The 17,283-nt window shown below is 32.3% G+C and overlaps 1 pseudogene; it reads left to right on the top strand.

Moving 5' to 3' along the window:
- Positions 1 to 228: 228 nt before the first annotated feature.
- LOC138837119 (U6 spliceosomal RNA) lies at positions 229 to 328 on the top strand (annotated as a pseudogene).
- Positions 329 to 17,283: the final 16,955 nt, after the last annotated feature.

The following is a 17,283-nucleotide window of genomic DNA, read 5'->3' as shown; positions in this document are numbered from 1 at the left end:
GTATTTGATGTTGGTATAATTTGTGGAGGGGAAGGGAAAATTTTTTTTAAATATGTATACAGGTAGACCTATCAATGTAAGTTTTTTCCATCATAAACAGAATTTTACAGAAACAAGATGAATAGCAATTTAGGAAACAATAAGGTTTCCTTGTTACAAATAGGCAACCAAGGATATATGCCTGTCTTAAGATTGCATCATTAATTACTTAAATTTACAGGACACTACATGCTTCAGCAGCACATTTACGCAAATTACAATACAGAGATTAACATGGCTCTTGCACAAGGATGATATGAAAATTTGTGAAGAAATGAAAAACAGTTATTAAACAGTTGATTACAAATATACAAGTGTAATTATACATGTAATTCATAGGAATAAAAGTTAGTTTTACACCATTCAATCTTCACCTTTTTATAAAGGCCTTTACATTGCATAACCTTTATAAAAGTTTTGAAATTAAATAACATTTTCATTTTATCCCAAAAAAATAAAATTCTATAAGGACGTAGGAATTAAAGGAATCTTAAACCTTTTCTATATGGAATGCAATCTGAAAGGACACATTAATGAACCTATATATTATAAAACAATGTCGAATTCAAAGTATTATATCTAGGAGAGAATGAACTAGATGATGGATATTATACAAACAGAATACTAAATATTTTAAAATATACTTTTTTCAGACAAGCACCAGAAATATCTTTAGTTTCTCTACTACCATTTCAACAGATAAGTTAAAATTATTTCTTATTAAAAAATCACAAACGCTACAGAAATAATTATAGATGTATACAAACAACTTGAATGTATATTGACATCAAAGTCAGGCAATTCACTTGGAAGAATACCATGGAATTCATGAATGTTTAAAGTAAGATATTGCTGTTGCTTTGTATTGTGAAAATATTTTGTATGGACACATAGGATGAACTGGCAATTTTGAAATTTAAGAAATTTACCCACACCATTAGGACTTAGGAGAACAAATTGTACAGCTTTCCACAACATCAAAGAGGTAGTGATACATACTTATTCTTTTGGCAATATCAAATGAAGTTTCTTCCAAGTTTTGCTTCAGACCTGGTTTGATATAATGGTTCAACAGAAGGAGATCTAGCATAACTTTGCTATTTCTATTCCCAGCAGCAAAATGCAAGGGGGTCAAGAGGCCTTTAGTCTGGCCATTGATATCTGCATCATGATGAAATAAAGAAGCCACTCTGTTATTATTCCATGTATAAGTACTGTGCAGGGGTGTCCAGCCATTCACAATTATTACATGAATATCTACCTTGAGCCCCCAACTAATGGACAATATCTAAGTGTCCACTGAATGCTTCTCAATGAAGAGGGGTGTACTCATCGTCATCACTAGTATTCACATGAGTGGCCTTTTTGGAAAGTAGTCTCTGCACTGTAGTAAGGCGATTATTTTCAGCAGTCCAAAGAAGAAATTTGCTTGGATCCTATTCCATTTTTCTCTTGCAATTGATACCATTTCTCACTTTTTCATCTTGTTAATCATCTTCATCAGAATTGCCTAGCCAGAGACTTTGAGTGCCAGTGAGTTTGAGGTGTCCATGTATTTCCCCAATAGTTCACATTCGATGAACTGGTCAGAAATATCCGGTGAATTTTTGGCATCTGTTTTTTTCACTATTATTTATTTCCTCTTTATTCATTTTTACTATTCTAAATTATTCTAACTGGAGAGTAGGGAATTGATAGAGAGCAGAGGAAAGATTTTCCTCCGTATTCAAAGGTACAGACTGAAAATGAGGACCAGTGGTGTCTTCATGTGCAGCTTATTCTAGGAATGAGAAAATAGGAAATAATGCCTTCCATGTAAATTATTTGGGAAATGGCTGAGCAGAAAGTTAAATGATGCAACCAAAAATATAAAAGCAAAATAAATTAGGATAATTATGAAGCAATCATATTACCTATGAGAACCATGAAAGGGGAGAGAGCAAGAGACAGATGTGCAATTATCTAGCTAGCCAAGAAATTCATCCCTCTGTTCATTTTATAGAGCAAACAATTTCATTTTTTAAAAGAGATGGAAATAGAATTTAAGATCAGATGTCTCCATTGTTTTTAATTATATTCTTATTATCTTAAATACTTGGACAATGGAATTTCCATTCAACAAATCAGTTTTTTTAAGTATAATGGATCTTTATATAACTTTTCCACATCCTTTCAAACCTCACCCCACTTTAATTTTTTCTAGTTTCATACTATCTGCATTGAATAATATACTTTCACTCTCTTCTTCCATAACTCTCTTTATTCCTTCCTTTTGACTTCCCCTCACACCTTCCAAGTGATAGTTTCCTGACATATATTTTATTGGATTAAAAGTTCAATTTTATAAGAAAATACACTTTTGAAATACTCCTCTGCAAATATCATGCTTTGGTTAATATTTTTGTGTAAACTTGTATAAAGTTCTAGCTTCCAAATATGAGACATATTGGTTCTTTGTTTGTCTGGCTCTGACTTAGCTCATTAATATATTTTTAGATCTATCCATTTCGTTTCAAATAATGTAATAGTCTTCAAAATGGATAGGTGCAATCCAATTGTGTATATGTGCCACACTTTCTCCAACCATCACTCCTCCAAAGGGCATCTGGGCTGTTTCCGTAACTTTGCTATGATGAATAGTGGAGCAATGAACATGGTTGTGACAGTGATTTTACTGTAACCTTTTGGAAGAATTCATCACTACCATTATGGGAACAATCCTGTAGCCAGTTTTCCAGAATAAGCACATCCTTCCCTTCATCCTCATCCCAATGTATTGCAAGTCTTCAAAAACACACTTCCCCCTACAGGTCTCAATAAACTAAAACCACACTGTGCCCATATTCTTTCAATACATTATATCATAAATGTACATATAATTTAGTGAGAACCTTCTATGTATTTTCCTAATGTGAGAATGAGGGACATGACAGAGTAAAAGTAAGAAGTATGCAATTTAATTAGCTATTATCACATTTAAAATCATTTTCAGCTCTAATTCATAGCCTCACATAATATTATTATAATCTTTATTTGGTTACTTCATCTAACCCATAATTTGTAACAGGTGAGTTAAAAACAAAGGCTAAAAGTGTGGTTTGATTTTGACACTCATGTGTGAGGTTGCACAATATGGGCAAATAGATGGATTGGAATTAATAGCTCTTATCCATTTTGTTAACGTAGAGATGGTTTTCCCAAAGTGATTTTCGCAATTCGTATTCCATTCACCAACAAGACATGTGATAATTTCCTTTGTTTTGCTCCTTATTAATTTTAGTTTCCATTTTATTTTATAATGGATGATTTCATAAATCTACTGTAGATACAAAAATATGTTAAAGTATTTCTATCTGTATGCATTGATATATACAAACACACATATATTACACAGGTTATAATGATAATGAATAATTTCAAGAACTGTACAATTTACTAAATTATGAAAAATATCGGCGGCTATTGCCTGGCATCCTGGTTGCTCGGGAGGCTGAGATCTGATTATCGTGGTTTGAAGCCATCCTGGGCAGGAATGTCCAGGAGCCTCTTATCACCAAACAACCAAAAGAAAATCAGAATTGGAACTGTGGCTCAAAGTAGTAAAATGGTAGCTTTGCGAGAAAAATCTCAGGGACATCATCCAGGTTCTTATTTCAAGAAGTACAATCTACCCAAATAAAATCTATTCAATTTACACCTGTGTAAGTAAAGTAATTCCATCACCCAAATGCACAACCATGCTCATTTGCAAGGTAACTCTATTTTGTCTGAAGTACCACAAAACATTTTCACTTAAGTTGAAAGCATTGTACCATGGGTATATTCTATCTCTCTCATGCATTTTTCCACTCAAATACTCAAATCTTACAATTATTCCACTTATTTAAAATCATAGCTTTTTACTTTAATACCCATAATATTAGAGTTTGAATTGAGTGTCTTGTGCCCCCTAAATGGGTGTTCTTACCACTTTGTCATGTCTCCAGCCCTAAATTATCCTGATTATTTTTCAGATACTGATCTTGGGCTCAGTCCACGTTATGTTATTCTTCCTGGAATTTAGAATAACAGGTACGTGTCATTGTGTAAAGATCTTTCTGTCCAGTCTGGGCTTTAACCTCTATCCTCACAAGAGTAGACTCAAATGTAGTCAGAATTTTCATAAGTTTGTCATAGCTGATGTTTTTTTTTTTAAGTCAGGTCATTTTCTGCAGGTTTTTGAGTACTGAATTAATTTGTTTTCTTGGGCTGTTTTGTTTCATTTGAATGTATGTGTTGAGTTGTTCCTCACTTTTCTGGTTTCTTTCAATCAAGTTCTTACCTAATGTGCTGAGAAACCAATCCTTATTTTTCACGATAGTCAATCTGAACATGATTTATTCCAAAGCAATTTGAGTAATATTTAAACACCTTCATCTCTATGAATGGTATATAAATGATAAGTGCTGCGAAGGGTCTTTTCATTTTCACAGCAATCTTTGTCATACACAGACAGATCATGAAATATATGAAGATAATAAAACTACAGATGCTAGCAAGAAGAAGGAAAACCTATTATTAATTGTTTGAAAGAGGCTTCCCTTCTAGTGAAAGAAATATGTTGCTTGATGTAGGATTTCTCAAATTATATTGCTAGGATGAAGCTAAACAATCATCTAATTCTACAGAATTGAGGGCGAAGAATCAAACTCCTGAATAATTTACATTTGGGTCAAATAAATCATGTTTCCAAAAAGAGAGTTGACTTTAGAGAAACATGAGGAGTTGTAGGTAAATAGGTGCTTAGCTGATTTTGTTAATTTTTAAACTAACACAGGGAAATAGAGTACTGCAAGTTAAAAAAAAAACTTCGCATTGCAATACTTATGTTTGTGTGTGTGTGTGTTTGTGTACACATGCACATGTATACACGCACGCGCATGTGCAAGTGCTCATTCATTCATCATCTCTATGCTTCTGTGACCTAGGATATTGATTTACCACTTGAGCCATTGTTCCACTTCTGTATTTTTTGGAGATAATCGCATTTATTTTCATGATTGGACTGGCTTTGAATAGTGGTCTTCATATCTCAGCCTCCAGAGTAGCTAGCTAAGCTTATTCAGCCTCCAAGTAGCTAGTTTAAATTGGTCCTGTCCTCTGTGCTTCACTGCTCTTTTATTCTTGTCCTGAGGTGTTCACATGCGTAAGTCATAGATATGTCTAGTTGCTTTAAGAAATACTCTTACTGCTTGGTACCAGGGGCTCCCATCTGAGCTCTTAACTACTGAGGAGGCTTGAGAACAGAAAGTTTAGTGGACTTCCTTCTCAATCTATAGCTGGGTGCATTGGATCATTTCCACCATCCTGCACTATCCACAGGTTAAGATTGGAAGGACTACAGAATCCAAGCCAGTCAAGGTAGGAAGCAGGACAAGTTGGTGTGCAACTCGTATGCCATTGAAAATGGGAAGGCTAAAAAGACAGATCAGGTGCATGTTCTTGAGGAAAGGGAACCTCTATCCTAAAATTAACCACTGATATGACACCAGTCTAACAAAAACAATTCCCCAATTTGAAGACAATTTCCCACAACCAAAATAAGTATATACATTAACATCCAAAACAGTACAATCTGCTCTTTGTTCTAATATCAGCTTCTTCTGATTATCATATGATGTGACAGAATTGTTTCTTCATTAAACTTATTATATATTTTAAAAGACCTAGAAAATTCTTTCTCACTTATTAAGTGCAAACGAATGGCAAATTGCCTCATTTCTTACAAATTTGACTACCACTATAAATTTATCGTATGATTATTATTAATAGTAATATATTCTGATTTATTACTTTACTTTGTAACAGTTTTTAAACTTTTGGCTTCTCTGCTGAAGTTGAAGTATTTAGATAGCATCATCAAATTATATTACTTGGGTACTTAGGTTAGTTTTCTAAAAAGTTTTAACCAATGGCTTCTAGTAATTACGTTTTGTTTTAGGGGGGGTCCTGTCATGGAACCTGAACTCTGGGCCTGGTTGCTGTTCCTCAAGGCTAGTTCAAGGCTAGCACTTGACCACTTGAGCCACAGCACCACTTCCAGCTTTTTTTCTGTTTATGTTTGCTGAAAAATCGAACCCAGGGCCTCAAGCATGCAAGGCAAGCGCTCCACCACTGAGCCATCTCCCATGCTCTCTACGAAATCTTAATTGGTATGTTATTTAGTATATTTTTAATTTCAATTTAATTTTATTGTAAAGGTAATGTACAGAAGGGATACAGTTACATAAGTAAGGTAATGAGTACATTTATTATGGAAGAAACATTGTTATCTCTTCCACTGATTTTTTTGCACACTCAAAAAAAAAACCTACTGATGTTTTTCCTGTCGCTATTGACCAATGGGTACTGTTCTTTCTTTGTTCATGCATTTTTTATTATAAAATTGATATACAGAGGGTTTACAGGTACTTAAGTCAACTATAGAGTACACTTCATTTTATTTTGTAAATTTCAAATTTTGAACTTAATTATTTTCTATTGTTTCTTTAGGGTAATTCTTTTTTCAGAGTTGTAGGAGTAGTTAATTTAGTTTTGCATAATTTTAACACATGTAAATTATTCAGACATATAGTTTGATTTCAAAATAGTTAACATGTGAATATTTAAAAATTATTTTCTTAAATTTTCTATGGTTGGTGAATTTAAATAAATTTATTTTCTTTAGTTCTAAACATATTTGCCCATTTAACAAATAGTGTATTTTCAAGAAGCACATACTTTATTTAAAAAGGTCATTATTTGGAAATATTTTACTTGAATTAAAAAAAATGTTTGAGCTGGGCATAGTGATTTGTGCTTTCCATTTTTCTAACTACAATGGTAAGTATAAATAGGGTTTGTAATTCAGGAGAGACTGAGAAACTATGAGACCTTATCATAAAATTTCCAGAGTGAAATGATTAGAGATATAGTCATCCCTAGCAAGATATAGAGCACCTGGTTATCATATTCTAAATCTTGAGTTAAAACACCAGTAACATCAATCTTTTGTCTAAATAAAAGGACACATATTTCAAAATGTTTATTATTTAAAACTTGTTTGCAAATTTCTCATGTCTTTTATTTCTGAATTTTCAATGTACTTAACCTATAAGATTCCAAGTATCTTGTGACTATTTTATTTCTACTAAACTTTTAAATAGTATGAGCAATATTGTGATTTCATATATTAAAATACTTTTACTATTTGTGATAATTTCCTCTGTTTAATATGATAATAACAAATGTGTGTATGTGGGATGTGTGTGTGTTTATTTGGTTTTTGTGTATGTGTGCTTTGTGTGTACTTTCTAATGCTTGGGAGATCACACAATTGCTTCACATATGTTAGGCCAATGTTTTACCACTGAGCTATACTATCTAGTTATAATACAAATTGTATTTTAAATTATGACTTTTAAATTTTCATTCATAGTATGTTTTTTCAAAATTACATGATAAAATGTGATCCATCTTCTATCCACATTAGCACTTGCTATTGTTATTCTTTCTCTGATTTTTTTAGAAATTAATTATATTCCTATTACAACTTCTTTACATTGTAACAGATCTATATGATGCTTTATTTTCTATTTTTTTCCCATGTTATCTGACTTTCAGTCCAAACTATCAGGTGGATTAAAAAGAAACTAGATTCAGGACACTTTATTTTTCTCCTCTTTTTTGAAGTCTTTCTGTTTTTTGAAACAATACCAATGACATACAGCTCCTATGTGGTCCACCATTCTTCCTTCTCACACTCTCTTCTGCAGTACATCTCAAGTCGTCATCATTCAGCTTGATTATGCTGTACTGTTATCTAAATCTTAACTCATTTCTAAACTAATTTTAGTTGCATTGAGCAGTATCTAAAGACATTTTCTATATATAATATCATGGGTTTGTATTTTCACAAGTTGTAAAATATGAGTGACTATCATATATTTAGATAGCTCTGTAGAATATTGGTCCACCTGCTCAATAATCTCGTATGTAAATTCAAGGAATACAGGTCAGTCAGAGCAATCTTGTAAAATGGTGTAGCTTGAGCCTTCATACTAGCTTTGAACAGTATTACCATTTTTAGTAGTGAAGACAACATAGTTCTACTTTAAGAACAGACACATAGAAGAAGGTAACAGATTTGTCAAAAATAATTTCTTAGTTTTATGGTCCACAGATTTTTAAAAGGATGCTATGATTTTATGAAATAAAAACAGAATCTTAACTGGTTTTATTGGCACTATTGCCTCTCTAGACTTCAAGAATGATCTTAGACTACTACCTCAATACTTTGTTTGTTTGTTTGTATGTCAGTCATGGGGTTCGAACTCTGGGCTTGGGCACTGTCCATGTGCTCTTCAGCTCAAGGTGAGCACTCTACCGCTTGAGCAACAACAAAACTTTCTGTTTTCTAGTGGTTTATTGGAGATAAGAGTCTCATGGACTTTCGTGCCCGGGCTGGCTTTAAACCACGATCCTCAGATCTCAGCCTCCTCACTAGCTAGTATTACAGGCGTGAGCCACCCGCACCTGGCCTACCTCAAACCTTATAAAGAATGATTATCAAACTAAATGTGAGATTTAAAAACCAATAAAACATAAATGTAAAATTTCATGATATTGATCAGTAAAGGTTTCTAAACCTTTGATATGGAAAACATTAATGACTAAAGAAAAGCAAGAACTGGATTATATCAAGTGATAACCTTTCATAATTCAAGGGACACTATAAGAGAAATGAAAGCATATCCAACAGATAGAGTGCATATATTTGTTCATGCTACAATGTTAATGCTACAATGATTCTTAAACTTAAGTATTTTTATGTCTTCTAATTGTATATAAATTTTTTTCCTGAATAGAATATTTCTTTAAGTAACATATGTAAATTAATAGTCAATAGGAGGAGCATATGAAATAAGATTCTCTTTAGTGTCTAAGAAATAATAAAAAGAAAACTCACTAGTATGACCATTATATAAAAAAGGACGCAAAATATAGTAATGTATTTGTGGATAAATTGATATACTTCTCATAGTGATCGATTTGTATAATACTGCAATCATTTTAGCAAACAAGTTTTTAAGTCTTCAAAAGATGAAAGATAATTGTATAGGATCCAGACATTACACTTCTATGAATGTATTAAACAGAAGTAAAAAACATTTTTGGACACAGAATGTAGTTAATTGACAGTGAACTTGAATAGTATGTGTGAGACCCTGGAAATGATCCCCAAAAACAAATTTTGAAAAGACACACTATAGAGGATGTATGCTGGGCAAATTCCTGTAACTGAATTTTATATCTATTTTAATGTCTGTTCTAAAATTTACAGCATTTCTATTTGAAGAAATGCAAGTTTGTGAAAATTAGGCTTTGGAAACCTATGCAAGTACAATTCACTTCCAAAGGACTAATATGTATACAATAAAAGGAAATAATATATTGTAAGTGAATTGCATATCAGGAAAAAAACTATTGTTAAAACTTCTTCACACAAAATGCAGAACAGCTAAAAAGATGTTTTTGGTGTTGGCTAAAAACTCTTTGTAAACTGCTGCATTTAAAACAAAGATGTGATTTCTGTTTATTTTGAGGGTAATTTTTCCGTTTGAGGTTATACAGAGATAACTCAATCCAAAAGTATATGTGATAAGTGGGATACCTAGGAATTATGCATCACTTCTGAGAAATTTATTTTATTTTTTATTTTTTTATTGGGAAAATACTCTACAGAGGGGTTACAATTACATGGGCAAGATAATGAGTACATTTCTTATCAAGCATTATAGCCTCCTCCTTTGTTTCCCCTTCCCATCCCTTCCCATCCTCCCCCGCCGCCCCACCCAATCCTCCCCGTTACCCCCACCCCACAAAAGTTGTAACGTTCATTTTTTGACATAACGACTGGTACATCTCATTGTTGCAATAGGTCCACATGTATCCCTATTTTTCCCATGGCTTCCCTCATTTGCAATATGTAGTATATATTTGAGCCAAGCAGAAAAGGTCAGATAATGTGATGGTAGGGAAATGAACCCTAAGTTATGTATTCAAATGTTTTTTTTTTTGCTTTCATGCGATTGTTTCTAACACATTTATATGATTATTTCTTTGTTGTTTTGTATGTCCCTCCCTCACACTATAACCCCTGCTTTCACTGTATTTGATGTCTGTATAATTTATGGAGGGGGAGGGGAAAAACTTCTAAGTAATTGAGAAACTTTTCTGGAAGAAACTTTTAGCAAATGATAGTAGACACAAATCTATGCATTTGCATTTTATGAAAGTCATATGTTACTTGTTTAATCCAATTGCTTATCTCTACCTTGATAGGAAAAACCTGTTCTCAAGATAAGAGCCAAAAGCAGTGAAAAGAACAAAATACACAATAATCTTGATATATTTTTGACAGTAACAAATGAAACAAAACAATCCCACTTAAGGAACTCCAATATTAGTGTATGTGAAGATGTTCCTGAATGCCAATATCCATTAAATTTTTGGAATTTTAATTTCTACTAACATATGAAAATAAGAACAAGAAAACAAATATAGACTTAGAGTGAAGCAGCATTGAAATCATTTTCTTAATTGTTTTGAAATTTCAAAAGAATTGATTCTCCTTTGCTTTGGAAATCATTTAAAAATATTTATCACTTATGATAATTCAAGTAGCAAGCAACAATAATTTTATATAATCATTATAAATATAATTTTATTACTATTGTAAAATAGAATAAAAAACCAGTCCCAATATATGACCTACCTATCATTATTCTTAAATTCTAATCATTACCTAAATACCTTAAACAATCTAAATAGTTATGTCTTTAACATAGATGTAAATATTCTATACATTTTAACTTAACATTTTCCAGGGGTGTGTATTCATGTTTCTAAGAAATGTTCACAGCAGTTAAAAGATGCTTTTGTGAAATTAATGTGATACAATTCGTTGTGGGTGTTGTTTGCAAGGCCTGGGCATTGTCCCTAAGCCTTTTTATGCTAAAAGACAGCACTCTACAACTTGAGGAAAAGAGCTAATTCCTGTTTTTACTGGTTAATTGGAGATAAGAATCTAACAAGTACTTTTCTGTCTGGGCTAGTTTCGAAAACAATTCTAATATCTCAGCACCCACAATACCTTGTATTATAAGGGTGAGTTACCGGAACTTGGTTTCATGAAGTTTTTTTTTTTTTAATTTTAATTATGTTTTAAGATGTTTGTTTCACTATTATGTATATCATTCTGCAAATAAATTTAGATATATGTATATATTTCTGATGACAAATAATCTCTAAATATGTACTATTCTACACATAACATTTACATATATATATGTATGTATATATATATATATATATATATATATATGACAGACTCCCTCTAAAACTTTTATGTTACTATTTTTGACATTTTTCATTTCAAAGGTACAGTCAATTTTTCTAAAAGTTTCCTAGAATGAAATAACTAAGATTTCAATATAAAGTAGAGTTTATTACTTTCAAGGGAATTTTAGATATACACATTGTAGTAACATTTACAGTATATTACTTGAAAAGGTTCTGCCCAAACTCTTAAATATTTGTTTGTAGTTCAGGAGAGAGAGGAAGTTAATTCATACTGATTAGGAATTTGCAATTCTTCAAAAAATCTATTCCATAATTTGTTATAGGCACATAGTCAAGCTACCTGATATGGTTTAGGGGTTTTTGTTTATTTGTTCAAAATTTCAATATGGATGCATGCTCAGTGGTAACATTAAAATTATTAATCTAAAGACAAATAATAGTAAAATCATAGACACATATCCGACGTTCAATAATTAGCACTTATGATGCTAATAATAATTTGGGTGGAGAGAATGATGACCACAGTGTACCCTGATAATGACGATGTTGTGATTGAAAAGGAAAAAAAAAAACTTTACATAACTTTGAAGCTAAATTTCCCACGTTGAATGCATAGTTATTAACAGCGTTGGATTACATAAAATAACAATAACAAGAGGAAGGCTGGGAAGGTGGCTCAGTGGCAGAGTGCTGGCCTTGCCTACATGAGGCTCTGGGTTTGATTCCTCAGCACCACATAAGCAGAAAAAGCTCAAGTGGTAGAGCGTTTGCCTTGAGCTGAAGAGCTGAGGGACAGTGCCAGGCCCAGAGTCCAGGCCCCATGACGAACCAAAAACAAAACAAAACAAAACAAAACCAGAATAAAAAGAGGAGAGTTTCAATATCAAGAAATCAATCAAATAAACAGGTAGAGACAGTAAAAACCCTAATGTTATTCCAACAGTCTTTCTAAGGCATACTCACTGTTCTTGGTGGTATTATTTGCTTATAAATAAAATCATTTATTTCCATATTTTGATTGGCTACGATCTAGATTTCAACTTAGTGTGATTAATTCAAATAACATTCTCAGATAGATACTTTTCCAATGATATATTAAGAGTATGTTCTTCATTACAGCTGTAAATACATGACAAATTTTACATAATAATACTTACATATCTGCAGTTACCATAAAAGGACACAAGCTGCAGGACTTAAAATTTATTTTTATTTCTGCATGAAACTATTTCTGACTTTATACCAACAAACTGAATTTGACACTTTCCTTATTTGTAAGCTAAGGCAGGAAAAGTAATGACTGTTTACTTTCTTTTGCCTTGCTCTAGAGGTCAACAAATATATTCTTCAATATTTCTGGTAGATTATATCCATTTACAGATGAGAAATGTAAGACCAATAGTCAATGCTGTGAGTAAATAATGTAGTAGAATTTTTGTCTGAGTTCTTCACTCTGTGTGCTTACAAGGAGAGTCATTTGGTGATGGAGAGGACCAATATAAAAAAGACTGTGGGGGAAAATGCATACTTTGTAAACAATTGTTTTAGGACTGAGTGACTGGTGATGAGTATTTGCAATAGGCTGGTGTCAGGGGCATAAAAAGGAGTACATAGAAATTACATTAGTGACAGAAACTGAGAAAATCTTGATCATTCATCTTATCTAATGGATCGAGGTAGCGTAAGAGTAAATCTAAAGCTTTTCCACATCTCTGTCTCCTAACTGTGTTAGTTACATTCTTGGTGATAAGGACTACAGGTGGAAAAGATGGATTTAGAAGAAAAAAACTCACTGATAGTTCTAAGGTTAATGTTAAAGAGATGCAAAGATAGGTCTGTTTGGACATCATCAAAATATTCACGACCATGAATATGAAAAATAATAATAAAATCAGGGACATTATTAAAGGGAAGAGGGAAAGGAAAGTTCTGATGAATGTGTGAACAATGTGAGTACCAGTGTGGACAAGATTGGAGGAAAGCGATAAATAAGGAAACAAAAAAGTAACAAACACAGATTTATAGAAGAAAGGGAAGGAATGAATTTTCAGGAAGATATTGAAGGAAATCTACTATTTGGATTTGAAAAGTAAATGGACATAGACAAATTCAATAAGAACAGTGTTTTGGTGAAAGTCATATTGATAAAATGTTGAGATATGAATGTGAATACATAAAATTCTGGATCCATTAATTTAACAGATCCTATTGATTCTAAATGTTGGGAACAAATGCTTAAATCCTGACCTTAGAAATGTTACACAGATATAAATATCATGAACTTTTCTTAGTGATATTCTGTGAATATTTTTGAAAACTTTATTTAGCCAGGAGATTATAGATTGAACTACAGCACAAACAAGCCTAATTGGTGCTACAGTTCCAATTAGTGACCCATCTATCCATATCAGTTTGGGATTTTATTGAAAAATATTTAGATATGTTTGGATATCTTATCAGCCTACTCATTATAAATGTAGGACAAGTAAAACCAAGTATTAGGTTAAACATACAGCTTTACTGATGTGACTGAAGACTCCTGGAATTGATTCCTCTTTAGAACAGAAAATGCCTCAGTAGCCATTGACAAATCATAACTTCCATATACACTATTGAAATCTAATTCTTGTTAGGTATATCTCCATGCTGTGTGAACAAACCTGACACAAATTCTTTTATGTAGGAAAATGTTCTTATAAACTTCAAGCTTTTAATGAATGGAAAAATTCAGACATTACTCTCACCACTAGGATTAAATGACTAAAAAGATAAGATATTCTGATTTAATGTCTTTCTTTCACTTTCTCATACACATTGTCAAGGATTGAAGGATTCTGATTTAACAATAATACAATCTTGACTTGTATTAACACAACATCTAGGATCTAATGTTAATTCGGATACTTACTAATTAGCTCCAAATTTTGTGGATATTTATATTTCTCCTGGGTAAACTGATGAACTCCAGGAAAATGTCCCTAAGGAGCCTTTTAATTCTAATATCACTGTCTCAAAATGCTTTAAATTCTACATCCTTTAATGTGGGCATAGGGTTATATTGTGGAACTTTTCTTCTCAGAGAGTTAGTATTATCCTATTGCTTAACATGGACAAAGAACCTTCATACACAGACTGGGCCTGTACAAATAAGAAGTGGTAGTTGAACAATGTTCTGAGCAGTTTGTATAGAAGAAATGGAAATAGAGCAACTATGAACTCAAAAGGCATATGCAAAGAAGACAAAGGCACAAAGTAGAATGTGCCAAGGAAAGCTGAATTATAATTTCAAATAATGTGCTCAGGTGTGAGTGTGTGTTCAAAGTACAGATTCAGACAATGTTAGTTGGATATCTTGGGTGGAAAACTGCTTTAAACTATTCTGGGCTAATTGTACAAGTAGAAGCCCCTAACTCTGAATCTAATCAGCCACAAAATCATCAACTTAGGGACAATTTTCCAAGTACAAAGTGAGAATAAAAGGGCTGATCACAATTAGTGTTCAAGTTGAAGCAATTTCAATCACATAACTTTTCTTATAAATGTTCATTTATTTTGGATCATTAACTAGGGAAAAGCCAAGTAAATATTTTGCATGTACCTAAATTAAGTGGGACGTATTATATTGGTTTCTCTTTAACTTGGAAGTTATAGATTATGTTTTTTTATTCTCTAACTTGGGACAATGATCTGCTGTCAGTTATTTTCTTCTCTTACCCTTCTTTTGCCCTTCCACTTGGATAATTATTATTTAAAGAGACATAATTGAGCTTGCATTTCTAAATTCTTCAAAATTATCTGAACTACTTCATACTTCTGGCAGCCTCCTATATCTTTCTCAAGGGAAATATTTTGTCACTACCACTTTAGTCCTACATGATATTGGATATCTTCCTGCTTAATTCAGTGAAAGATATACATTAGACTCATCCTATATCTCAAAACTTGTACCACCATAAAATATTATCTTACTTAGAAATCATGATATTATATCTGGTGAGGTGGAATCTGTCATTTTTGAATGGCCTTAAGTGATATTTACATGCAATCATGTTTTAAACCAATATGCCACTCAGTAGATGAACAAATTGACAAAATGTGGTTTATATATATACGGAGTAATCCTATGCTTCCTATTCATAAGGAAATGGAAAGACTTGGAAAAATCCTACAAAGAAAAATAAGTAAGACACAAAGAAACAGATTCCATGGTTTCCCTCATTTGTAATAGGAAAAAGTTATTAATAATAAAAATTAATAATAAATAGGAAATAGTCCTAGCAGATGAGTAGAATGGCTCAATAGCTAGGTATAAATGACCATATAAAATGATGCTGAGCAAGATAATCTCCTAGATATGGAAAGAGAGGTTTTTCTTTGTGGATGTTGTTTTTAATATACTATGTGATTTCTTTTTTCTTTTGTGTTTTCCCCTATGGTTTGGCCACTGTTGTATTTGATTTCAGTATTCTGTGTATTGTATATACATTTATGTTCATTTGGCAAGGGAAGCAGAACAATAAAATGGCGAGACAAAGGACAAAAGGTTAACCAATGCAATAGCCATACTCACAGGGCAACATGTTGGAAATTGACATTATAACTTGTGAGGGGTATGGGGTAAAGAAAAGTGTGAGAAAAATGAGGGAGGGGGTAAAAATTTTGACATGTTATGTATTCAATACCTTACAATTACTGCAACCTTTTCTATATATGACCTTAATAAAATTAAGTTAAAATGAGCTGCATAAAATATAATTTCACTGTATTGGTAGAGTAAATATTATTCTATGTGTATTACCTTTTTAAAAAATGAACATTTTGGCTGCTAACTTGAATTTACTCTTTCTTTATCAGAGGGACATCAACTGGAATGTTATCAAACTATACAATATTTTCAGAATATACTTGCCATTACTTTGAAAAAATATTATTTTCGTATTGTCTCATACTAAAACAGAAAACAGTTCAATTCTATGGAAACTCCTAACTGAAAACTGAAAACTGACTAATTGTTAAGAGGACAGAATATATCTGTTCCTCAACATTCCTAAGACTACTAACTACTCATTTTCAAATTCTGAACATGCCATACCAGAGACATTCAAAATAGTACCTGTTTGCATTATATTTAATTCTGCAATAGATGCAGTTTTCATTGAGGCATTACATATTTAAAAGCCAACAGAAAAAATAGACACGTTCTTGTAGAGGATAAAACTATGAAGTATCTATAATAATTAATTCCTTTTTTTTTTGGTCAGTCATGGGGCTTGAACTCTGGGCATGGGCGCTGTCCCTGTGCTCTGCAGCTCAAGGTGAGAGTTCTACCGCTTGAGCCACAGTGCCACTTCCAATAAATAATTCCGTAAGAGTAAACATTTGTTCATCAGAGTAAGCTATTATTTCTATAAGAATCAATCCCAAGTTTTTATGCCGTCAAATCATCCTAGCACAACAATTTCCAACTTGTAAGGTGTGCCTTAAAATTCCCTAAATTCACATCATGACTACTTTATCACTATTGTGAAAAAATACTACACTTCTGCTAATGTCATGCCCTTCCTATTGTGGAAAGAATACTACACTAAACTTTCCTATATCATTTTCCCCGCAGTGGTTTTCTTGAGATCAGAACACTTGCAAATATTATTTATTTTTATTTTTATTTATTTTATTATATATATAATCTATCATAGATATTCAAGAGATCTGTATATCTTAATATTAAGATTTCAAGATTATGGTTGAAAGCCCACCCAGGCAAGAAATTTCCTTGAATTCTTATCTCCAATAAACTCATAAGGAAAAGCCAGACCCAAGTGGCACTGAGGTTCAAGTTGTAGAGCAATAGCCTTGAGCATA

This window comes from Dipodomys merriami, unplaced genomic scaffold (assembly GCF_024711535.1).
Source record: "Dipodomys merriami isolate MVZ:Mamm:240054 unplaced genomic scaffold, mDipMer1.0.p SCAF_262, whole genome shotgun sequence".
NCBI classification, from domain to species: domain Eukaryota; kingdom Metazoa; phylum Chordata; class Mammalia; order Rodentia; family Heteromyidae; genus Dipodomys; species Dipodomys merriami.
The sequence above is the reverse complement of the archived record's forward strand: the minus strand, read 5'-3'. Positions and strand labels throughout refer to the sequence as shown.